The 25,375-nt window shown below is 38.8% G+C and overlaps 1 long non-coding RNA gene across 2 annotated transcripts; it reads right to left on the bottom strand.

Moving 5' to 3' along the window:
- Positions 1 to 836: 836 nt before the first annotated feature.
- On the bottom strand, positions 837 to 25,171 carry LOC311433981. Of its 2 annotated transcripts, none has more exons than XR_014691164.1 (6): positions 25,066 to 25,171; positions 9,443 to 9,674; positions 7,679 to 7,774; positions 5,087 to 5,178; positions 4,547 to 4,686; positions 837 to 2,344 (listed from the first exon to the last, which is right to left on the bottom strand). It is a non-coding gene; the product is annotated as an uncharacterized lncRNA (long non-coding RNA). The 2 variants fall into 2 exon arrangements; XR_014691165.1 differs by lacking the exon at positions 25,066 to 25,171 and adding an exon at positions 23,517 to 23,713.
- Between the last annotated feature and the right edge of the window lie 204 nt (positions 25,172 to 25,375).

The raw sequence follows: 25,375 nt of genomic DNA, 5'->3' as shown, positions 1-25,375 counted from the left end.
CAGCATTTCCAACAAACCCCCACCCCTTCACATTCAAGCTGGTGGCCAGTAGCTCAATGTACCTGAGACAGCTAATTAAAAAAGGAAGTGGTCAAAGTCATGCTTTTTTGTAAACTTCAAAGGTGATCCCTCTCCTTCCTCCTCTTTACATTTTACTGTCTGGCTTTCTGCCCATCCTGCAGCTGTTAGCGGAGCCTGTGTTTCATGGCGTCAAACCTGCCTCCTCACGGTCCATAAAGTTACAGCAGGGATCGTGATACGCAGGTGTGGAAAAGACAGAAGTGCAAGATGGGCCCGTTAATGATTTTTCTGGCACCCCATGCTGAGCCGCTGAAAAAAAAAAAAAAAAAAAAAAAAAAAAAAGAGAGAGCAACTTGCAGAAGGCAAGTGACTCTTTGTTTGCAAAGGTATTCGAGATCATATTACTTCTCCCACAGCAAAGGTGTTGGGTTTTCACTTTAAGGGCTGTTTACAGAAATGATTCACCTTTTATATAGCTTTTAAAAAATGCTTTGAGGCTTTAATTGGACACACGATTTGTATCACACTAGTATGAAAATTCTTACTTTTCATTTAACCCCCCATTAAATCATTTAATGATCGTACTCAGTGATAAGCAGCCAGCTCTGGCTATGTGACCTTAGCAGAGGAAAACAGAAGTCAAATCATCAGGGGTTCAGTTATGTCATAAGCTTTAATCTGGAACTCCTGCACCATTTACAATTGAGCGATGAAGGGAGAGAGGACCAACTGCTGGGAAAAATAAAAAAATAAAAAAAAAAATAAAAAAAGTGACAAAGCATAACAGTTTGCCGTTCTTGTTGAAATACCTGAACAATTTAGTAAGAAATAACTAAAACTCTTAGCTTATGAAAATCACTTAAATGTCTGCTTTATTTTAAACACTGTTGTCTGAATGGTACACAGCTGATCTGCAGCCTCACCAAAGAGCAATTTTAAATAACTCAAGCACAAGATTTGGAAAAACTGTGTGTGAAAGTAACAGGCTACAGAAAACATTTCTGAGAGCGCACAAGTGAAACATGATACTCTGTGTTGTTCAGAATTGATGGGACATAACTTGCAGATCACCCAAAGACCAAAGCATCACCCAGATTTAGCAAAATATTTAGTGACCAACTTCAACTAGTGCCTCTAGCTCCCACTAGGAGTTAGAGCCTGAATAGTTGCGTTTGGGCTTCTAATTAAACTCCATCCCTGAGCCCCTAGTTAACCCTGGGACTTTCAACACTTCTGCAACCTCTAGGTCCTAGCTCCCCTAGCACCCTAATTTTTAGATCTTTAGGCTTAAAAAAATATAAAATAATAATAATAATAAAAAAAAATCAGTATTTTAAATCCAGGAAGTATTTCGGTGCTAACAATTAATGAGGGAATAAAGACAGTAAAGCTGCTAGCAAGGAACATATTGTGAAAGGATAGAAGTTGAAGAGGAGCTACTGAGGCAGATTAGTACAGACTGAACAATGTCATCTCTGTTGTTTATCCTTACATCATTTATTAAATAAAATAAAACTGGAAAAAAAAAAAAAAAGCAAAGCAGGGATTTGTCTTCACATTATTCTGTAAGACAGCTACAATTGCTGTTGCTACAGCTCCTAAAAACAGAGCTTTGCTGGGCACTTCCCAAAGCTCAAAGATGCAAGTTCAGTTCTAGAACTGCACTGCATATCCATCTACGTCTACGTGATGGACAGGCGCCCTCTGGCAAGCAGCAGTAGATGAAGTTCAGGCTCCTGACCTGTTTGGGTATTTTTTTTCCCCTAATACACAATTTCCCTAAACAGCCTTTTCTGATGCAACAATCTCCAGAAACTCAAACAAAAGAAATCACAAACCTGAAGAGAAAAAAAAAAAAAAAATACAGGCTGACAATAAATGAGTCGGAACCAAGAGCATTACGCCTCTGCTACCACTTCAGCATTTGGTTGTGCTACTGAGTGGCATCTGAAGCTGTGAAATAGCAGGACATTTCTTTTTAAAAAGGCCAGAGGGAACCAGAATTGACCCTGTTGTCTGCAATTGAAGAATTTAGTGGTGTTTTTTTTTTTTTTTTTTTTTTTTTTTTTCCATGCTTGCAGTTAAAACTCTTACTCAGAACTAACATTGCATGACTTTGCTGACAAACACAATTTGGATCAGGTGTCTGACTAAGGACGTTAGGGAATATTGTGATAAGTTTTGTGCTGCTCCTAAGTCCAGTTCTGACAACAAAGGCTGGTATACGTCAGATGTTGTCTCTCCTCTCTTCCACTAATAGATGTGAAAAGTTCTGCATGGAAATAACACAAACTGCTCATCCCAGGTCTCCACAAAGGTGAGTCTGTATCCAAAAACAAACAAACAAAACAAAAATAAAATTCAAAACCTCAGGAACAATTGACAGAAAGCACAGGACTGACATAGAGAAAGAAATATAGTGAAGGTAACAACTCTATATGTTTTTGCTAGAAACTTGTTTCCCAGCTGCCAGAAGGAAGAGTAAGGTGAGCTCATGAATAATTGCTTTTGAAGGTTCCTTTGATGGCCAGAGTAATCTTTAGATATCCATCCTGCAGACTAATATCCTCTCCTTCTGTGTGAGCAGATACATTTTAGCAAAGTGTGAGAAACAAAATCTTTTAAACTCAACAAATCTCAATACCTTTTGCTTTACTCTTAGAAGCCATCTAAATTCCATGAACTGGCCTTCTTAATGATGTCTGCAATGCCCCCAAAGTCTTTCCAACCAGAAGTCACATGGCCCAGCTCTGGAGGGCTGAGACAGTCTTTTGTGGTCTCAGAAGAAAATTTAAAAATGCATGTGAGAAACTTAAAAGTCAAGGGATTTTGGGCATGGTGGGCAGGTACTGCAGAATACCATGGTAAATCTTCTGCTCTGGGACAGGTCTTTTCAGTGTCCCAGGCATGCTCTACAGTCCTTTTGTACCACAACTCTTTTCTCTGATGGGGATAGTATATAACACCCATCTCACAACAAGGGGTTGCAATGAAACAAGCGAACAATCATCAGGACCATGAGGTGCTCAAATATTAAAATAATTGAGGCAATAGATGCATCTTAGATTAATATTTTTTTGTGTGTGTTCCACTTTTCTCTAGAATTCTGTGATTCTTTATTTTGAGATTCCCAATTTCTTTTCTTTTTTTTTTTTTTTCCTCCTCTTTCTCTGGGTTCTGCCAGCCACAGCAAGTGCCACCAGCAGCATCCTGATTTTTGCTGCATTAATCCCTTTCAAAATGCCTTGGGTCACAATTTGACAAAGCTGACTATTAGCCTCAAGGAGTAGGCATTGCACCTCCAGACGTGCTCACCTTTTCTCCACCAGCAATTAAGGACACTGACTTCACCTGCTGAACATCCAACTGAGACCACTCTGTAGGGTTTTCCCTGCCAGCCATAGCTCTGCCTTCCCCAGCACAGCTAAGGGCAGTGGCAGCTGCAGCTCCCAGCCACGAGCTACATGGGGATGAGTTGTGTGCCACAAACAGCTGTACTGCAGCCTTACTAAATCCTATAGGCTACTTAAAACATAATATTCATCAATGCTGCATGCTGGCAGAATAACTTTTGTTCCTGTTGCCATCTCTCATCTGTATCAGGGTACTGGTGGGACACATTTTGACTTAAGTACTTTTGTGGCATCAAACTTGGATTTCTGCAAGCTTGTTCATATTATTCCAACATTAAATTCCAGTTAAATTCTCATGACATGGGACTGCTTATTTTGAAATCAAAGGCTAATCAAACCCTAAGGCTGAATGAGGCATGGCACAATGTGGTGCAAGGTTAAACTTCCTCTTTGAACCTGAACAGAGCACGAGGCTATCCAGGCTAGCCTGCTTCTTGTTCTCCATGTAAGCCAGTAGGATTGGTTAGAAGTTTCCAGTACACCCTGATTTTTATAAATGTGTTTACAAACTTTCAATTACAAATATTTGGGTTTTGCATTGTTTCCTTGCATTCTAACTGGCCAGCTTATAACCAAAACAAGTGTACAACTACAGACAAGTTTGTGCTTTTATTTTTAAATTGAAATATAATTTTCAAAACTGCAACAATTTTAAAATTAACAAAATGCTGAAAGCACGTGAAATTTAACAGCAAATCAAAACACTGTGAAAATCAGAGTTCAAATGGGGCATAAATACATCCTATTTCTTAATTTTCCCTTTTTTGTCAATTCTAATCAAAGAAATACTAAAGAACTTTAAAACTCAATAAATCTGTGATAATATGACAATGGATAAGTCTTCTCTGAGCTGGCAAACTGCAGAGAAATGCGGGAGGAATTCTGAGTGAGCGGCAGGAGTGAGAAGTGAAACTGCAAGCCTGTGAGATTGTGATCAAAGGGAACAAGGGCTCCCAGGCATGGTGAGCAAAAGTGTTACTGTCCTAGAGAGGTGAATGAAGAAAATCTGTAACAAACAGGGTCCTCTTTCTGCTACATTTCCCCCAGCACTGTTCAGAAGAGTAGATTTTTAGCTATGTCACAATATCTCAATTAAGCTTTCTTAAGTTCACCTGGTTATTTCAAATGATGTCCCAGACTCTGCAATGCATTTCACTATGTGTTGGGTTTAAATACAACACCAGATACAACATTTTATGGACTGTACAGAGGCTTGATGAGCTGATGTTTGAAAAATATTTCATTTAAGGACCTTGGAAGGCAAATAATACAGCACCACATTAGTAAGAAACAAATTAACCAGCTGAGTTTCTCTTTTTTTCCTGTTGTCAACAACTACAGTCTATACATCAAGCAGACCACTTTCAGTCTCAGATGATCATTGTGTTTTAAAGCAATAATGAAGGCTGTTCAATTTTTAACTACAAGGAAGCCAGATCTTGAGAACTCTGAAGCCAAGCTTAACCAAACCACCCACTGACACAAGTAACTCTGTATAACAATGGTTAGCAAGGGCAACTCCAGTAAGGCCACTGGAAAAAACTACCAACAAACATGGTCTTTTTTTTTTTTTTTCCATATACTCAGCTTAGTAACTGTACAGAAAAATTCATCTGAAAGGGCCCAGCGAGGGCTGAGATTTTCACACTTACCTTAGGAAATATTTGCTCGGTTTCTTTTTGGGGCTTTGTGTGTTTACAATGACGAGGTGGATGCTGGCAGCATACTGATCCTCCTGTTTTAGCTGAGCGTTGTGAGCATAAGAAACAAAACAAAGTAAGGATGTATTTTCTAAATGAGATATTCAACTCACAATGGTGCATTTGCCTCTAGATATGCCATATTAAAGTTCATCTAAACCTGGAAGAAGGTAGCTAACAAAATACGTAGGACTGTTAGAGATTATATCAGGTCAAGCTCCGTTGCTTTGGGAAAAAAAATAAAAAATAATAATAATAAAAAAAAGAGATTCCCGAAGAGGACCACATTCTGTTTTTTCCTTACTTCTCTTCCCTTTTCCTACATTTTCTTTCCATTAGGCTGGCTTCTGATCTCATTTACTCAAGCGTAAATACAGAATGAATGCTTCAGTGTCAGTGAAATGGGTGCAGATTTACATGAGCATAGCTGAAGTAGCCCTTCCACTACCTCTCTCAGCCAAAACAAGAAGTTACCAGCTAAAGTTCGTCCTGTACCCTCTTCATAGTATTTGTACAGCTGTGGTAAGCCAGATCATGAAACCAGCTCAAAACTAACCTGAAGGGGGAAAAACAAAATAAAACAAGTGGAGCAGGGAGATGATTTTCCTCCAGATCTGCACCAAGACCTGCCTCCCACATAGCAGCACAAGCAGGGGTGATCTCAGGAAGACACCTTTCCTTTACACAGCACATACTTACATCAGTCCAACATTATTGTGAAACTACAGTCTTGGCCCAGTTTGCAATTAAAGAGGGCAACACAGCAGAAAGAACAGAAACACTTTAGAAAGTGATTTTGTTGTTATTTGTATGTTTGAGCTCTCTGAACTGACTCACTTTGTTGTTAAACAAGCACTAGCAGGAGGCCAAGGATAGGAAGGGAGAGCAGGACTTGGAAGCCATAGTTACTATATCAGTTTAGCTGTAGCACCAACCCATCACTTACAGCATCAGTGGTATGCTGGTTATTAATAGCAAAATAAATAAAAACACTCCTTAAGTGATTTTTTGATATTTTCTTACTGGCTTGTAAATTACCATGGTTCTTTCTGAGATCTTTTATGAAGGACAGCTATATGTGAAAATACAAGATCTGACTCAGAGGCCAAGAATTGAAATGCAAGGGCTTGGATTTAAAGCCTTCCCAGGCAATCTAATCCCCTTCAGTAGAGAGAACCGGGGGGGGGGGCGGGGAGGAAAAAAAAAAAAAAAAAAAAGAGGACACTATTACTCCAGGTGCTTATTACACTTGCATGAGACCTACAGTCATTCTATTGCATTGTGTCACTGTTCTTTCCAGACATTTGCTCCATCTGTCTCAAATCACTGCTGGTCAAGCAGCTGCTCCTTGCAGCTCTCAGAAACACTGTGCTAGTGTTTGAGAAATGCCTGGTTCTTGCCCTGCTGAAGACAGTGTAAAAGTAAGGTATTTGCACATTTTCACTTCTAGACACAGGCCAACAGTGCAAAAGTTCATGAATGAGACAACAAAAGAAACCTCAGCCATGACATAGGTTTGATTTGCATCAGTTGATGGTGAGTTTCAAGCAAAACTTTGTATCAATGCCTCTAACAATTTACAATCCCTCAGATGAAAGAGTCTAATACAATGATTTACTAAATAAAAATAATGTATGCAGTCAGCATTTTGTGAGAAATGTTAGGCTGGCTAAATAGATGCAATACACTTTGATTTTATAATGGATCTGATATAAAATTTCCCTATGAATTTCTGAGTAAAGATGCACTTGACAGCAGATTCAGAACTGCTATGTCTATGTCTAGAAAGGTGAGTTTGACTAGAAAAGATCCTGAGCAACCTGATCTAGATTTGAAGTTGGCTGGTCTTGGAGCAGAGATTGGACTAGAAACCTTCAGATGTCCCTTGCAACCAACATATTTTCAGTGACTTTGAGTGCACAAAGCAGTGGATTTGATCCAGTCACCTCAACAGAGGTGTCCTGCTTTATTTCAGGTGACATCCTGAAAGACGAATGGCATAAGGTGCAATGCAGCTACCTGGGGTACCCCTAAGCCATCTCAGAAGGAAGGAGGTGCCTATGCTCTGGTGACTGTGTGGAAACTTGCTGCAGAAAGTCTGCCAGCCCTCTGAACAGGCCCTGTACTGAAACTGATGGTTTCTACTTCTTATGGCTCCTCAGTGCTGTATGAGGTACATGGGTACAACACCAATGTACAACACAGCTTTCAGGCAAGACCTAGGTCATATCTCAGCTACCATTGAGCATGGTGGAGATGAAAAGTGATTGTCCATTCCCATGCATGCAAACATCCCCAGAGATCACAAAAGGTGGTGTGTTTGGTTGGTTTTGCTGTTTAGTTTGATTTTGTTTTAATCAGAATAAAACCCACCATTCATCTGGCCTGTCCCAGGAAAAACACCAGCGTGCAGCAGCCCAAAACTGTTCTGTGACCCAAAAGGAAATACAGTGTTGCCTCTGCATAAGCTTTTAGGCAACACAAATTGGTGTGATGATGAAGAGGTGGAAAAGGCAGACCATGGCAGTCATCTGGGTTACTTACTTGAATGGGTCGGGCTGACAGCAGGCGCTGTGGTACAGCCCCACTCCTTGCTGGGAGACAGGAATGCAGGCTTTAGTGGCAGAGCTGGGAACAACCCTGAAAAGGAACTGGGGATAATAAAAGAGGAGAAATGCATCAAGGACTCCTGACGATGTCCTGAGAAAAGAAGGGCTAATGAGATCCTTAGCAGAACAGGAAAGAGGGTAACTAAGAGATGCAACAGGTTTTCCATCTCTGCACACTGGTACTCCTGGAACATATTTCTATATTTCTGACCAAAAAAAAAAAAAAAAAAAAAGTTACAAAAAAAAAATGTAGAAGATTGTGTTTGGTTTCCTTCTGACTCAATTTCTGATTGGCTGAAGAAAATATTGCACAGTGAGAGATTTTTAAAGTATACTTAATTTAGCTGATTGAAACAAAATGAAAAGTGAATTGACACCAGGATGTAAATAGCTCCATTAGGGGAAGCATTACAAATACTGAACTATGCCTGAAAGTCAACAAAAATAAGAACAATTAATAGATGGCAGTATCAGGGAAAAATAAATAAATAAATAAAATAATAATTAAAAAAAAAAAAAAAAAAAACAACAGAGCATAAGCTTCAAGCATAGAGCATCATTAACCACTAATTAATTGCAAATTAGCAGCACAAACCAATAGATTTCCCATTTTTAGTGTCATCCAATCAAAACTGAATGACACTTCTGACTGTTTTGGACAAAAATGAGTCACTGAACTCCCTGTGTAAGAGCTGGCAAAATATAATGGACTCTTAAATGGGATACCAGATTCCATTCAAGGTGCTAGCCTCAAAACTTAGTAAGGACAGGATGAGGAGATCAAGGAGGAAACATGTCTGAAGTTTTAAGTCTCCCATGACTATCAGGTTAAATGTTATGTAGTTACAGATTTTTCAAAATCACAGTCCTAAACACTTGGAGTTCTTCAAATTGAAAGATTAGTATTAGTCTGGAGTAGAGTTTGTGTGCCACAAACTATCTGTCTCCTTTTTCTGACTGCTCTAATTAAAGAAGCCTACAATCAATCTTGTCTGTGTCTTTCTGACCATACAGTACAACACAAACTGCTACTGAGACAGACAGTAACTAGAAACATCCCAGTTACAGAAGGCGGATTAAGCAAGAGGCCAGCTGAGCAAAGAGAATGCCATACCAGCCTCCTGGCCTGGTGCCCCAGGTTAGCAATATATTGTACCTTGTAAACAACAAAGTCCTAGCACTACTCTCCCTGCAGAATACCAGCACAGCCCTCACACAGGAATTAAAACAAGAAAGAGGAATTATTTCCAGAAACCTTCACAAGCATGCCCCCCCATATTTCTTTGTCAAATGTACACTGTGCTACACAGCCATTCAGTACTTTACATGTGTGCATCCATTCTGACAAAACAAAAGCTAAGGAAAGCTCAGTCTCAGAGCAAAGGTGTTAAAAAGTCCCTTAGTCTTTATTAAAGTCTTGAGCACAGGACATAAGAACTCAGCTTTTATTGCTCTCTGGTTAAAAAAAAAAAAAAAAAAAAAAAAAAAAGGGGGGGGGAGGGAAAAAGGAAAAGGAAAATCTTACCCAAATGCTTAACTATTTTGCTTTAAAAAGGAAAATTGCTATGCACTCATAACACAAGTAACACTTGTATTTGCCGTTTGCAGGAAACAAGGAAAAAAACAAGACATTCAAAGACATCCATTTAGCCTCCATAGAAGAGAAGTATGAGCAAGAACTGATTTTTGTGCTACTTGCCTCGTGGTCCTGCAAGTCAATGCAGATCCCCACTTACTGCTTCAGATCTGTTTCATGAGAGATTTTACACTCAGCAGGCAAAGTGTGCCAGCACTGGAGTGAGCAGTGTTATCGGGTGTTAGCTGCAGCACTCTGGTACATCCTTGAGAACTAGCACATCATTAGTGATACCTTCACAATGGAATGTGTGGGGCTTTGGTCCATACGCCATTCAAAACTGAGGATGCTCTCTCTTAAGGAGAAAGAAAAAGAAAAAGTGAACAAGAATAACTTTTAATCCATAAGTGCTCGTTTTGCATTTGTTTTCAGCACTATAACTGAGGTCCTCAAAAAAAAAAAAAAAAAAAAAAAAAAAAGGTAACATGACTGTACATTCTTCCATCAAAGAAGGAAGACAAAGAAAAACAAGATGCATCTATTTATTTGAAAAGTGCTCTGAAAGAAAAATATGCTGGGAACATATTTTGCAGTGCTATACAGAGCATTGCAGATATGCAATACTCTATAAGGTCTGATTCTCTCATCTCTGCACGTTGCCACCTCCCTGAATTAGCAGCAGTTTACACCTACTTGCGCTGATATAAATGACAACACAAAGACCAAGGTGATAGAAAGCAGGTCTGCAATGTGTAGCTTCAGCCAAACACACCTGCAACCCTTCTACAGAGCACTGCGTCTAACTGTGTGTATGACAATAATGCTAATAACTTATATGGAACTACATACAGCATAGATCACATTTTATACACTGAGTTTGAGAGATCTGGCAGCATCCAATGTTTGTGTATACACAAACAGTAAAATGCCCCCTTTCATATGTTACATTCTAAACACATTTTTTAATGAATCAAGGATTTGTTCTTTGGCACAGCTGAAGCCAAACCTGCTCACCCAGCAGTCACCTCGATGAAGAAATTGGTGAGAGTTCACACTGATAAAGGTTTTGTCAACACAAGGCATCTCAGTTTCTAGAGAGCATTTTAATTCCCACAGGCAAGGACCTGTCCCAGCGACACAGCTTCAAGAGCACACCACAGACTACTACTGGGTTAAATATGGAACTCCCTGACCACACTGACATGTGATCTTAGCAGTCACTATTCATAAACTGAATGGGTGAAAAACCTCATATTTTCTAATAAAGAAGTGATATTGTGGCTTTGGTGTGTTTTTGTCATTGTTGTTTTTTCCTCTCCCCACGGTGAGGTTGCTGAAAGCATCAAGACCTTGTGGTGTTCTCCAGCCATCCTTACCCATACTCTTAAAAATGAGCTGGCAGAGTTTTCCTCTTCTCCACATCATTACATAGAGCAATCACCCCAGCTGGGATGTCAAGAGACTGCTGATAGCATACCATGGACTCCTCCACTCATGAAAACATTGGTGGTTAACAACTCTAGATTTTTTTCCTGCTTATCAAGTCTCACTCCAGAGATAACTGGAATTACTTGATTTGGAATAACTTCAGAAAGGTCTGCCTTACAGAATAACCATTTAGATTATTCCCCTGTGTTAGTTTACTTACTAATCAGTTATTAGTGCTTACTCCTTAACATTGCCTAGTCTATAAAAGGAAGCTCACTGTCAGAAAAGTCACCTGTGAATTCACAATATACCAGCTATTTTACACTGAATTCCACAGTTGCTTCCATCCATAATCCTTCTGCTTCATAACCAGCAAGTTAGTACAGTGGGGCCTTCTTTGAGAGTCTTTACCAAAAGCACATTGAGCTTCCAGTAAAGAATAAAAATTAATTTCAAAACAAAGCCCTGCCTCTGATACTGTTTTTGTTTGTTTGCTTTGGGGGGGGAAGCACAAAAAAGCAAAAACCTATAAACTTCTGCATCCTCCCTCTAAAGTCTAATAACCCTGCTCACAACAACTCTTCCTCCCACCAGGGTATTCCTTGACTCAGCTTGGCTTCTTCCTTTTCACCTCTGTGAATCAGCTATGCTGGATATTGCATGCATTTGGTTCAGTTTTGTCCCCTCCTCAGCCCAGTGACATCTGCACTGTATTTTCTCATCCCCACTCTCCCTTGTCATCCTTTTTCTCCTTTAAAGCTTGTCTTGGTTTTGTCTCCCTAGTTATGTCTATACTGTATGGTAAAGATATCCAAAGTATTTTTAATGGGCAAGCTCAAATGCCAGTAAGACGTCTAAGGTACATGGAACAAGCTGTAGGCACTTCTAATGCCCAACAGCTCTAACAAAGCTATCTCTATGCCCAACACATACTTCTATTTCTCATCCCCCTCTAATAGTTCCTCCTTCTCCTCTGTCTCTTGTCTGAAAGAGCTCTTCAAAGCTCTATCCTGGTCTCAGCCCCTCTATCTTATCCTCAGGAAGCCTCCCCTCTTCACACCGATATAACTATTACCTTTTGGTAAATGACTCACAAATCTACATCTCAATACCAAACCAATCTCCCTCGGTTTAGGCCTATGCAACTAATGACACTTCTGATCTACTTCCCTGGAAGGATTACTGTTGGTCTAATACTAAACTTTGCAGCTCTTACCAAACAGCTTGTATTTCTCCTTTTATGTTATTTCCTTGTTTTCACTACTCCTAGCAGCAACATCCTTCCCATTTCTAAAATTTTAATTTTTGATATGTCTACCCACCAATGCTAGAATATTTTCTGTCTTTCAGGTCCTTATCCATAATAAAACAAATCCAGACATGTTTGTCCATATCTTGGTCATGTTGACCTACTACAAATATTTCCTCTTTCAGTTCCTCATTGCTCCTATCATTCAGGACCTGTGATGAACTGAATGATACATATGCAGCACGCTCCCAGGACTTGATGCCCTTTGATATAGCAAGGTAATCAAAGTGTAGCTTCAATAACAAGAAGTCGTTCCTTATACTCTATGACTTCCTTCCCTTACTGTTAAATTTCCACTTCCTGTCCATTATCCCTAAATTCTACACCAAGAGCTGGGCAAAAGGCAGCACTTGCTGGCTCCTTGCAGTGCCATGCTGAACATGCTGGCTGAACATGTTGTCAAAGTGAGACAGTAAAAAGACAAATCGAAGCTGTGCTGAAATGTCTCCTTCAGATTTGTGTCTGACTCACACCCCTGTACCTAGGTATCAATTTTCACAAACCTTTTCAGAACATTAAGATGAAAGTGGCAAACGTATTCAAAAGTCACTGGCATCAGTGGGGGGCAAAAAGAGGGACAAACAGTCAACAGAATGACAAACAAACCTCACTTCCTTAGAATAAGGGTAAGACTGAAGAAATGTTTTACTTAAACATTTAGTTCCTCTCATTAATTTTATGCCAATTGTGTATTTTCAGTCATAATGTGACAGATTTTTGTGCTGATAGCACATGCACTTTTCCATTTCAGAATGGGGATTTGACCACTGAGCAAAGAGGAACAGGGCTTCTAGTTATCAGCAGAAACTGAGTTCATCCACCTCCTAAGCCCTCCAGGAGCTTGTGTAGTTCTTTAGGACAGTGTAAACCTGAATTGAATTCTTCAAACTAAAAAAAAAATCCAGTGAAAGAAGCAACAATTATTACATTTAAGCTGTTGCCTTTACATTTTAAGGCTATATTTCAAGAGTAATTAAATGAAGGCTACTGATTCAGGATATCCTGCCATTTCACAGACAGCTAATGTACACCTGTTTCTTCTCCACATTTTCACTGCTTTCTTCACACACTGTACTACAAACATTTTAGGGGCTGCTGATCAATACCAATAAACCAAGCACACCAAGGGAAGTTTTCTAGCCCAAAAGTTACGTGGCATGGAGATGTTCGTGCTTATGCAAGGATACGCTTAACCTTCAAAGAGAAGCACACCCTGACACAGCCAAAGTGTAGCAGTTCAATGGCAAATTCCTGCATCCAGGAATGTATAGCTTATTTTTGCTGTCTATACCAAACAAAGGTTACAGGCTTCAGTTCCATGCTTGAGATGCATTTTGTTAAAACTCCAAGTTTCAACAGTTGAATGTGCGCAGTTCTGCTTAGACAAATAACGTTCTGAGTGTAAGTACCATCTGAAAACAGCAACTATTTTCTTTCTATTCAGATAGAAGTCATTTACTTGGACGTTTATTACATGTAGTGGTATCAGCAAAGTTAAAAAAATCTCTTTTCCTACATTTTAATTGTGTTAATAACTGCAGTTTGGGAGAAACTTGCAAGAACAATGGTTTATTTGTAAAATATTTTGTACATGAGTTTCTTTTTTATTTTAACACTCTGAAGAAAGTAAACGTGATGCATTATATACTCTGGATCCAGCCCTCTTCTATTCTAGGGTTGTTCCCTGCAGCAAGCCATTAAAAATGCTCCAGAGTAATAAGAAGTTGGCTTTGCTGTAAACAAAAGTCAGAGCTTATTTAATTATTTTAAAGATTATTTATTTATAAGATCATGAGGCTGAGGATCTCCATTTGAGCTATAGCTGAAGCACAGAGTTGAATGAATTAAAATTGAAAGACTTGTGTGTGTTTATACAATAGGTACAGGGAAAATAAAAGAAGGGGAAGAACATGAACATCTACAGATGTTTTTACTGTGAACGTAAGCACCTAAGAACACGAGCAAGTTCTAGTATAGGGGTTGCATGTACATCTCTAACTCTGGTAGGCAGGAATACAAAACCAGGAAATGCTCTAGGCAAAGTCTTTGTAGAACCTTCATCAATTGACTGTATCAGTTACCGAACACAGATACATTTAAATTAGTGCCAGTTTGTGAGCAGACAAGGCCTTTGATTGAAAACTATTTACATTTCACGGAGAAAAACAAAAGCTTTCTGGGCTTGATTCTCCATAGACTTGTACCTGGTGGCTAGCTATGTACTGCATTGCTCAGGTACACTCTTATCACAGTTTGCTTGCTATTGCAACTACTTGTAACTGCTTATATGTCTAGGAACATATTCCTAAAATGCAAAATACAAGGGAAAAAATAGAAGAATATAGAAGCAAATCTGCCTATGTGCTATTTTTCCCCTTTTGTTTTTCTTTCTCAATCATCACCTTGAGAATGCTTTTAAGATGTCACAGGCCGGGCACAAAAAATGAGTCAACTCATTCTAAAAAGCCTGTTTAAATTCTTAACTTTTTTTTTTTTTTTTCTATTTTCCATATAATATAATTCTTCTAGAAATACCTGGACTGAAGTTTGATTTCTCTTCTCATTATTTTGTCAATATACTAAGTCTGAAATGTTGATTTTGTAAAACCCAGTTTGAAGCGGCCTTTACCCCTTTTCATACATGAAAGGCCACCCCTTCATTTCTCCGCTTTATTTTTCTCTCACATATTTGTGAACAATCACTTCTGCTTCACTCAAGCATATAGAAACAAGCACTGAGCCAAGATATATTTGTCTTGGGTCATGCAAACAGGGCCCATGTGGCCTACCTTTAGACCAGGGCAGGATGAAAGGCCAACCAGGCCTCCTCACGGTTTGGTGACATCTTAGCTAATCCTCCCTTCATTTGGAAACAATTACAAAAAGTCACCTGTAAGTGTCTACAAATAAACCTCTTTCCAAAAGCTAAGAAAGGGTGGTTTACCTCCAACACTTAATACCCGTTTTCTGCTGTCACTTGCACCGGTGGGAATCCAGAGTGCTCTCAAACAGAGAAATCATTTAGGACTTGCGCTGAGTATGTGACTTGTCTTCCTTGTTGCTAATCCAGACAGGACACTAGTTCGTGCATGATCAGTGATACAGGGATAAACAATACATTTTTTTTCCTTTAAATAATGACGCAAGTGGTAGTTCTGTTATTTCACTTTTGCTGTTTATAAGGTAAAATCCACTTCTCCTTCAAATTGATTTTTGCCAGATCTGTACACTACATTAATATTAGGCTCACTCTCCTGAAGGCCTCAACTGGTGTCTATTTTATGGATGGATAAAACTATAGTTTATAGAAGTGACATCTACCCAGACATCAAAGTAAGATGGGCACAAACATTACCTCAAAGCTACTTCCAATGGTAATGAAATAAATTGGCTTTGGCCATATATATTTGTCCAAATAAGCCTTCCTACCAGTCTACAAGAACATATGAAACAGGCTCTAACGCCACTGTTCTATGTAGGCTGTCCAGCAATCTGACCAGTTCACTGCGTATTCCTTCCATGTTCAGCTCAAAGAGTGTAGCTGTCAGATGGAAAAATTAAAAACAGAGTGAAATTTGCTTATCCAAACCTTTTACAGCTTACAGCCAAAAGATACCTTCTGGTATCTTCAAGTCTACCGTAGATCAAAAGTAAGAAGTCCATATCTGAGTCAAAGGAAAGCTCTAACAAGCCTTGTGCTCCACTGCTAAATGTTGTTGCCCACATGGAGCAATGTCTGAGATAACCAGATATTTTTCCATCTTGTAGTAAGTTACAGTGCTACCCAGGAAAGGCAGAAATGATACTGGGGAGAGGGTGGACAATCAGAAGAGGTAAATAGTTCACTGCCCTTTCCCTCATCTGCAGACATCCACTTTCCAATAGCTCAGGCAGTGCTTAGCTCTGAAGTGCACCATTATCTCCATGGTAGCAGCTGTGCAGACAGCAGGATCCTCTATCCCAGGTGATGTGATGGGAGATCTTGCCACAAGTGACTACAGGTGGGATGGGGCTGTAAGTAAGACATAATTGTTGTGCAGTACTGACATGTCTTTCCAGCCCTGGAGGTGCTAAAGGGAGGCCCTATCAATACACTGAATGTGGTATTCAGGTAAGCTGTTGGCATCACAGCTAGAATAGCAGATAGCAGGGGGGAACTAAGAGGACGAGCTGTCTCTTTACTACCCAATGACAGGAGCTGAAAGAGACCCAGGGGAAGATAGCTGGTCTTTGGCAGAACCATTACGGTTTAGTGGAGGACTTGTTAGTGTTTGGTCAGAGGTTGGGCTCAGTGATCTTAGAGGTCTCTTCCAATCTAGATGATTCTGTGATTCTTCTCTACTGGAGAGGATGATATTGGACTAGTTTCATGGTTCTGCAGGTCTGCTTCCACTCTGTAAAGGGAGCATAACCTGGTATCTTCTCTCTTCAGTCAAAACAGAAAGTAACCAAGACTGCATTGTTGAGTGGGAGGGAGGAGAAAAGTCCTCTACAGGAACACTAATAGGGTTGATTTGCTGATTCGTAATCATCACCTAGATAACAGCAATGAATACGCTACAAGTCTGGAGATAGGGAAAAAGTTGTTCTGATGATCAGTTACTAGAGTGTTCAATTTCACTTGTTCTGAGGAGAGATCAAAATCTGTATCACGTAAGAACATCAAACGGAGGTAACATCGTGTTATGGTAATCCATAAAAATATTTTAAAATGAAAAGTAAGGCTAGTTAAATTTCTAACTCAAAACATCCCCTACTCCCTCCCTCCTACCCCCTTTTTTTCTTTTCATGAAAAAAAATAACATCATTTGGAGAAAAAAAAAAAAAAAACAAAAACAAAACAAAAAAACAAAACAAAAAAAAACAACACTTTCTTCCCATTTCTTTCCATATCTTATTGCTGAAATAAAGGGGAAAAAAGGAAAAAATGAGAGGGAGAGAAATAAGATGAAACTCTCAACCTCTTTTACTGTAAGATGTTTTTATCAGACCAGATATACTACTCCTCAGATTCCTCATTTACACAAGTAGTTCTTTATCTTTAAGTAACATTGCTAAAATTCAACAATGCTGATTCCTTCAAAGATGACCAAAGGTTACAAATAGCATACAAACACCTTATGCATTTAGAAATCAAACTTTGAGCAATACAATAAAATAAACAGGAAACTCCTGATTTCCTGTTCTGTAATTAAAAACCAAAAGCACACAACTGCTCTCATCTTTCAAAACTGCTTCATTGTCTAAGTTATTGTTTGGTAAATAGGCTCTATGTTTGTAAAATGCATTAAATAGAAAATTCTAGCACGGCACTGTGTACCTAATTTATGTAATAAATACAGTAATTTTTACAGCAAAATAACATGGCCAGAACAGGTAAGTTCAGACACAAACAAAAATGATCCTGTGAATATCTATATGCAATTAAAAAAATGGATTTAAGGTTAAAGTATTTAATCTGGCAGGAGACTGAAGCTCACCAGGTTTTTCATTCCTGTAGTAACAGCATTTTATTTTTGTCCCTTGCAATATCAATGAAATCAGTGTGTCCAACATGTGAAATACCTTCTGGACAGAGATGACTTTACTAAAGTAAAGGAAAGATGGATGGAACCCTTGAGTTCATAATCATATGACTACTTTTGACTTGTCTCCAGAGCGCGCAGTACTTCGGAAAAGAATGCAAACTGCAAATTAAACCCTCAGTTATCCTCAGCAACCTGACAGCCTGGCCGAAGAAATACTGCTAAGTCCAGCAGATTGGAGAAGTGATGTGTTCATTGCATGGAGGTGTGAAGAAAGAAGCCCACCCCAGCTCATCTCACAGGGCACAGCTGGTGAACTGTACACAAACAGGGGAAACAAGTGGGCTTGAGGGGAGGAGGTGAGAAGGGGCCCGAGGTAAAAATTGGAGATATTTTTGCTTTCCTTCATATTCTGCTGCTGTTTTAGCCAGTTTTAATTGGCAGCTTATTTGAAAAGTGTTTTCTACCCGGTTTTCAGACAACAAAATCAATCTCTCCAATTAATACAATTGGAACTGGAAGTGCTAGGGAGTCTCTTCATCCGTTCTTCAGTACTGTCCTTTAAATGCAAAAATTCTTTTTGCATTTTTAGTCTAGAGCACATTCACGAAGGACACATAGCAATAACGAGATAGAAAGGAAGGTTCTCTATCAAGAAAATAGGGGCATTAACCGGTAAAGCTGCTTCTAAGCATTTACACCCTCCCTATCAGTCACTCCTCTTCCTCATATGTCCTCAACTCCCCCCACCTGCAGGCCACTTCGCTTTGCACAGAGCATCAAAAACTTGGGTATGGTCACTGAGGTTCTTTTCTTTCTTTCATTTCCAGACAGTAGCAGCAGTCCCCTGAATCTGATGCAGAGCTTTCCCCACATGAAAGCACTGCCTGAATGAATAATATTTTTCTCCTTTAACTTTCTATTGTCTCTTCCCACTATTAAGCACAGTGTTATTCCTGTGGTATGAAGGTGGACAGATTTTCACTCTCAAATTAAAATGGAAAGATTACCTCAGGCCCTCAGAGTAAAAGCCAGGAGCATTGATGCTCAATCTTTGCAGTTTGGAAGTTACAAAAAACTGAGGGTCAAATGCAACATACATATACTGTTCGCCAAGCATGGCCTGGTACTACTCCCCATTGAAAAAAAGTGACTGATGTAATAACAACTTCCCACCATTGTAGGGAAGGGGTGATACAGAGTCTGAGGAGAAGGCAGATGAGCATGTTTCTAAAGCTATATCCACATTTTAAATCTTGCCAGGTAGCCATATGGCTTAATAATATTGCGGGGAAAGAGGGAAGCAATTCTACTGTTATGGGACTCAACGACTGCAGCAAAACAGCAGTGAAGATACAGCTTGACAGGCAAAAATGCTGCACTACTGGGAGAACTTATTCATTTTAGCAAACAAGCATCAGCAAAAGAATTATTTTGCTAGTATAAAACACAACTTTATTTGAAATATGAAGGCAGGTCTTGGACAAGGACTGAGCAGAGACTCTGAGGCACTGGATCACCTGCCAGAGCAGACTGGCTCACAGCAGGTGTCTCCACTATTCTCCTGTACCAAGCACAGCTTAGACACAGGGATAAATGGCTTTGGATTACTTAATTCCAGTCTGTGTAGCACTGTTTGAAAGCACAATTGTTACGCTTAACTGTAACAAAAATTGCTTGCCTTTTTCAGCTGCCCCCACCTCTGGCTTAGAGAGGCAATGGTAGGCGGCTCTACACTAGTTTGCCTTTCTGTGCATTTGTAAAACTTTTGGAAGCAACCACTGCAGAGCCAAAACAAAACCGTAATCAAAATTGTAATGCTGGTTTATAGAAAGAAGAAAGAAAATTCTGCCATAATCAATTAGTTTAACTCACCAGTACTGGGATTTTAGACTGACATTTATCAGTAATATTTTTTAATTTCTTAATATCATAGCAGTCAGGTTTCTTTAAGACAGAACATTTAGAGTGTAAGCACAAAGTAATCCATGTTCCATAACTACTGGTGGAGATTGAAACATCTTCCTATAAATCAAGGGATGAGTTTTGATCTACTAATAATCTGTTCCCTTAATTCATATATCTGGCAGTTTGATTCATTGTGCAAGTTTAGATTAAAGAGAGAGCTGCAGTGAACCAAGAACATATTTGCAGGATTGTGGCAAAAAGTTAGGATACAAAACAGCATTAGGGTGTAAAATACATAGGGAAAGGTTAAGAGAAGAGCAAAGTAAAGACAGAACAAAATCTGCATGTTTCAATGAATTTTAAGATGACCAAAATGAGCAAGTAATATAGAAATTATCACAACCAAAAGTCACGGTATTTCTCATCCTAAACCAAGAAAGATTATCGTACTTGAATAATTACTTTAGTGCTATAGCAAAGTCATTGATGAAAATCACTTTTTATAAAACACTTTAGGCAAACTAATTTTTCTACATACTCTTACATATAGGCTCATTTTTTACTAAAATAATTAAAAGATTACCTTGGTGTTTTGCATCTCTGTTTAAAAGGAATGTCAGTTTTTCTAGAGCTCAAAGTTTTTTTTTGTTTGTTTTTTTTTTGTTTTTTTTTTTTTTTTTTTAAACAAGCATAAAAAATGCATTAAGAAGTGATGATCTAAAGGGATGGTATTAAATTGCTGGGGTTGATTCTCAGGTGACACAAATATGCACAGTTGCATTGATTTTAATGACTTATACATGCCTACACCATTTAAAGGTTTAGCTTCATTTCTTGCTGTCATGTTACTGACATTTTTAAAATCAGTTTTGTTTTAAATCTAAATTGCTTAAATATTCAGATATGGTCAAGTGTGCAGGAAATCCAGCTTTTTGATTTTGTATCCTCAAGTTTTTCTTGTGACAGCTGTGAGCTGTGACAGCCCTGTGGAATCAGCATCCAAAAGTCTTCACAGTCCTGTTGGTTCTTTAAGACCCTACACCTAATTTATTTATTCAACGGTCCTATAATCAGAGAGAGAATTAAAAATAAAATACTAAATAATATTCAATGACAAGAAGGTATTAGCAAATAACAGATCTGGCATTTGCTAAGATAGAGACGTACTTAGGAATGAGAAATATACTACAATATACTAAGCTTCTCCTCAAATATAGGAGAAATTAGCTACTTCTTCCTCAAATTTTCTTTTGATTACCATCCTCCTACCAAAGGGAAAGTAGGTTAGATGCCTCTTTTTTCATACAGGTCATGACCCTTTTGAAGTTGTGGTAAAGGGCTCCTGTGTTAGTTAGATGTGCTTTCCCTGAGATTGACCTGCAAATTGCCAATCTGTCTGGCTGCCTGTCAAGAGCAATTTTAGACCCATTTTCCTTAACCCTTTCTACCATGCAGATAAGAATAAATATTTTGAACTTGATATCTAAATCTCACTCTTCTACAGTGGGTGAAATTTCCTTTAGCTCTTAGTAGCTTCTAGTCTCAGTGCTTGATAAAGGGGGGCTCCAATTTTTATTTTATTTTACCTGAATTGGTAACACAAAATAGCAGGCAATAACACCCTATGGACAGTGCACCTGCGAAGTGTACAATGAAAATGCATGCAGAAGTGATTTATAAGTGAAATAGATTTGAAATGACAGTCAATGGTAATCAAGAAATTAGATTAAGGTCATAGATATCTTAAGAATTCCTTCAAGAAGCTTCCTATTGCAGCAGTTCTTTGTATCACTGATCTGTCTAGCACTGCTGTATATTTGCAAATAAAAAATATATTCACTATAAGGAAAGAGAAGTTGGGGGGATGTGTTGGGCGGGATGCAGCTGTTTTCTTTTTGAAATAAGCAACAAAAGTCAAAAAACTCTTTAAATGACCATGCCTGCTTTACTCCAAAAGAACATATTATTCCTGCTTCAAACCCCAGGCCACTTCTCAGAGAAGCAGCCTGGGGTAAGGGAGTTACTTTCTACTGTCTCCAGATAAAGTACAGGTCATCAACAGATCAAGCCTTCCCAAGACAAAATGCTCTTTATTTCACTGAAGCCTGCCCCCACATTATCTGGTTAGCCTCTGAGGGCATCACAAACACTGACTGAGATCTAACGTATTACTGGTACAGAAGTTGCTTTCAGACGTACCCTCATCTCTAACCAACTGATTCAGTTCTTTGCTGTTATGTTTCCATATATAAAGCTGAACAGAATGCAGATATATAGAAGTTATTCTTCAAATGCAGAGTAAGAATTAATTGCTAAATTGTGGTATAGGAATTTTTTTGAGAAGTCTGCATTGCTTTTTAGGTTTACTGAAATTAAATCTCCCCATTCACCAGACCAAAAAAAAAAAAAAAAAAAAGTGTAGGAGAAACAGATGACTCAAGATTATGGGATTAGGATGTTTTCACTAGTTCTAATTCTTTCGTGATCAGTAACGAGTGTACATGGTTATTCACCACAAATTATTCAGTAGCCTTGTTAGAAATAGCAGTTTCACTCCTTTTCCCAGCAGGGAGGTGTTCACACCATAGCTAGCACTGGCAGGCAGCTTTGCTAGGGAGACCGAGGACAGAGCATGCAAGGGTCTGAAACACCAACCTAGATAGTATTGTGGATTTTTTCATCCTTTTGGATCAGAACAGAAAAAAATATCACTAAGCCAAAACACAGTTGCATCACATGTAGGAACTCTTGTAGGCAAATCCTGAACATGCAAGTTTTCATTTTTTTGTTGTCCCTCGCAGACCATTTACAAGTATACCACAAAAAAAAAAAAAAAAAAAAAAAAAAAAAAAAAAAAGAGAAGAGATTTATGAGAGAAGTGAGAACAGATGTTTAAGAAAATGTTGATTTTATCTGAGTTTTTTTTTTTTTTTTTTAAAGTATCTAACCACACAAAGCTTTGTTGGAACCCCCACCCCCAAACGTTGATATTGCATAATTTTGTTAGTTAAATACTACAGATTGTAATAAACCAGATAACTTTCAAAATTGAGAACACGATATGCAAAACACTGTAACTTTTGAAGTACAGCAGATAATTACAGGACTGAGGAATAGACTTGAGGTACTTAGCATTGTAAGACAATTTGCAGTACGACACTTGATGTCCAGGGATACACTTAAAAGCAAAATAAAGTTTTGGTCAGTATTTTTTTTCTTCCAGTAGCTGGGAAACAAAGCACAAAACAAATGACAAGTAAACATTCAGCCACAGGAAGCCATTAACAACAGTGGGCACCAATTAGGACTCAGCAGGTATTCTTTACACCGCCTGGTGCTCTAGCTCCTCCTCAAATACTTTGGCATAACACTCTCAAACTCAGTCTTAGGAAACAACAGGCTGTTTCATTTACTCAGCAATTTGTAGCCACATATTCTTGCTGATAGGCCCATAAACCTGTTTGTAGTCTTCTTCTGTTTCCCTTCAAGTTTGTGTCATTAGAAACTACAATTACTGTCTGTCCAAAGAGAATACTTTTCAGGAAAGAAAATAAAATTGAGATACTGTGATCCCTTTCCTCTTTGTCTCTCTTCTTTTCAACTTCTTTTGGAAGCGAATGTAAAGCACAATGACTGGTGTCAGAAAAAGCAGCTCACAGAGAAAATATTTGTTAATTCTTTGAGGGTTTTTTTTTGTTTGTTTGTTTCAAAAAGAACATTACTTTTTTAAGCACAACTTTTTGGTAGAACGGGGGAAAGGGGTATTATTCTAAAAATTAAGCAAAAGCATTAAGTAATTGATAAAGAACTGCATGAAAATACATTCTAGTTCAACCAAAAACATTCCATAAAACATAAGTAATTTTGACAAACTTATATCAGCAGCAAGGTATTTCGTATCTGCTATCCAAAGAACCTGAACAAATTATCCAATCCTTTTAAAGTTACTCATTAATAGTACCTCACTTGTTCCCTTAGCGTAAAAGTACAGAGTTTTATTAAAATGTGACACAAAATAGATTCTTACCTTTGCATCTTAAGATCGTTAAAAAACAAAACAAAAAGCAAAAAAAAAAAAAAAAAAAAAAACAAACAAAAACAACACATTTTAGAAACTCACAAACCACCATTTTGCCTTATTGCTATTGCATTGCCAAAATGACCAGGTGAGGTACGTCCTCAGCACCATACCACTGGGGGGAGGGGGGGGGGGCCTAAAGACATGAGAATTCATTTTAACACATGCCAAAATATAATGCCCTCTAAATTAACTCTATCTTTTCAATTGCCAACAGCTGTGGTCTCACATGCCACTTTTCCATCATTGCTGCTAGATGAAAGGTAACCAAAACACCATCAGCTGAGGTTTGATCATTTCTTGATACTTTTGGCATTACAAGAAAACAAGGAAAGCAGGCCATGATTACACTAATTCAGAGTTCTCTGTGTCAGGTCAGACTCCCTGATGTCTTCAAGACATGTTCATGTCCATCTGCTTTTCCTTTATTTTTTAATAATTTCTTTTGTTTCAACCTCTCTCTGCCATTTCAAAAATAAGAATAATATATATAATCTCAAAGTGAACATTAGCAGATTAGTTACTTAGCTTCCTGTAGTCTGTTATGTTAAATCCCCACTGGCTGTTCACAGAGATGTGCTGAGCTACCTATCTATCAGCTAGCTTACCCACTGCTTCTGACAGGTCTTGTTTTAGCTCCCACCTGCAGCCTGCCAGAGCTATTCATGCACAGTGTCCCATACAGCCCCCACAACCTGCACTGAAAATCCTTGGTGACAGTAGGACAAACACTGACAGTGTTCCCAGGACTCCTGCCTGACCAGCTATGTGCTTTAAGCCCTGTGACACATCTTGGTTCTGCCAACAGGAATGCAGAGGTGTCCTTGTGGTCCCCAGGTATTGGCAGCCTAGAAATGGCAGCACCTCTTTCTGGCATGCTCATGGACAGGAGCTCTGCATAACTAGAGCTATCCAGGCTTTGGGGTTCCTTTGGCAATACAGAAAAACACTACAGACAGGGAAAGCTGGGTACCGAAAGCCTAACCAACTAGCTCACTGCCACAAACTTTCACAGAATTTAACAGGGCTGGGCTCTGCTGATATGCAACTCCATGAACACATGCAAGCTCAAACATCACCTTTCACAGTCAAATGGATATGGCTATGGCAGGAATATACTCAATCTGCATAATGAAGAGTACTTATTCCATTTCAGACGAGTTCAAATTGGCCTTTACTGTGTACCAAACTGGTGGAAACTCCATTAATTCCAGCAAGAGCTACACTGTTTCTCTGTGAGAAGGGAACTACTGTGCCTGCGTAATTTTATCTGCACACAAAGGTTTCAGATTTGTCTTATTGCTTCTCAAAAATAAATCTGGGTCTAAATCACATAAAATATACACTTAACTACTGATCACTAAAGATCATTAATGCAAATCCTTGCACAAAACTCCAGTTAAGAAGAAAAGCTGTAATATTTGCATAACTGTATGTGTGTGTGAATATACACACACACACATACATATAAGCAATCATTTCAACGCTAAGAAAATACCTTTGAAAATTACAATTTATACACCAAGATCAAAAGAGGTAGTCTCCCTGGTCTATAGCCACCAACAAATCAGGTAGCTAGTCTAAGCCAGTCATCTAGGCTCCTTCTGTAGTGAAGAAAGAGATAAGTGCCTTCAGATTGCCATTTATCCCATTCTAGGAGAGGTGAGTAAAACAGGTGAGATGAATCACCCTGGCATTGCTATCGGCCATGTGGGGGAGGGAGCTCCTTAGATGACTGGCTTGGGAATGTACTTAACTTTTAGCAGCTAACACTAAGAGAAAATCCCTCCTACGAGATGAGGGAGAAT

This window comes from Aythya ferina, assembly GCF_964211825.1.
Source record: "Aythya ferina genome assembly, chromosome: 3".
Taxonomy (NCBI): domain Eukaryota; kingdom Metazoa; phylum Chordata; class Aves; order Anseriformes; family Anatidae; genus Aythya; species Aythya ferina.
Note: the sequence above shows the minus strand (reverse complement) of the source record. Positions and strands in the feature narration are given on the sequence as shown.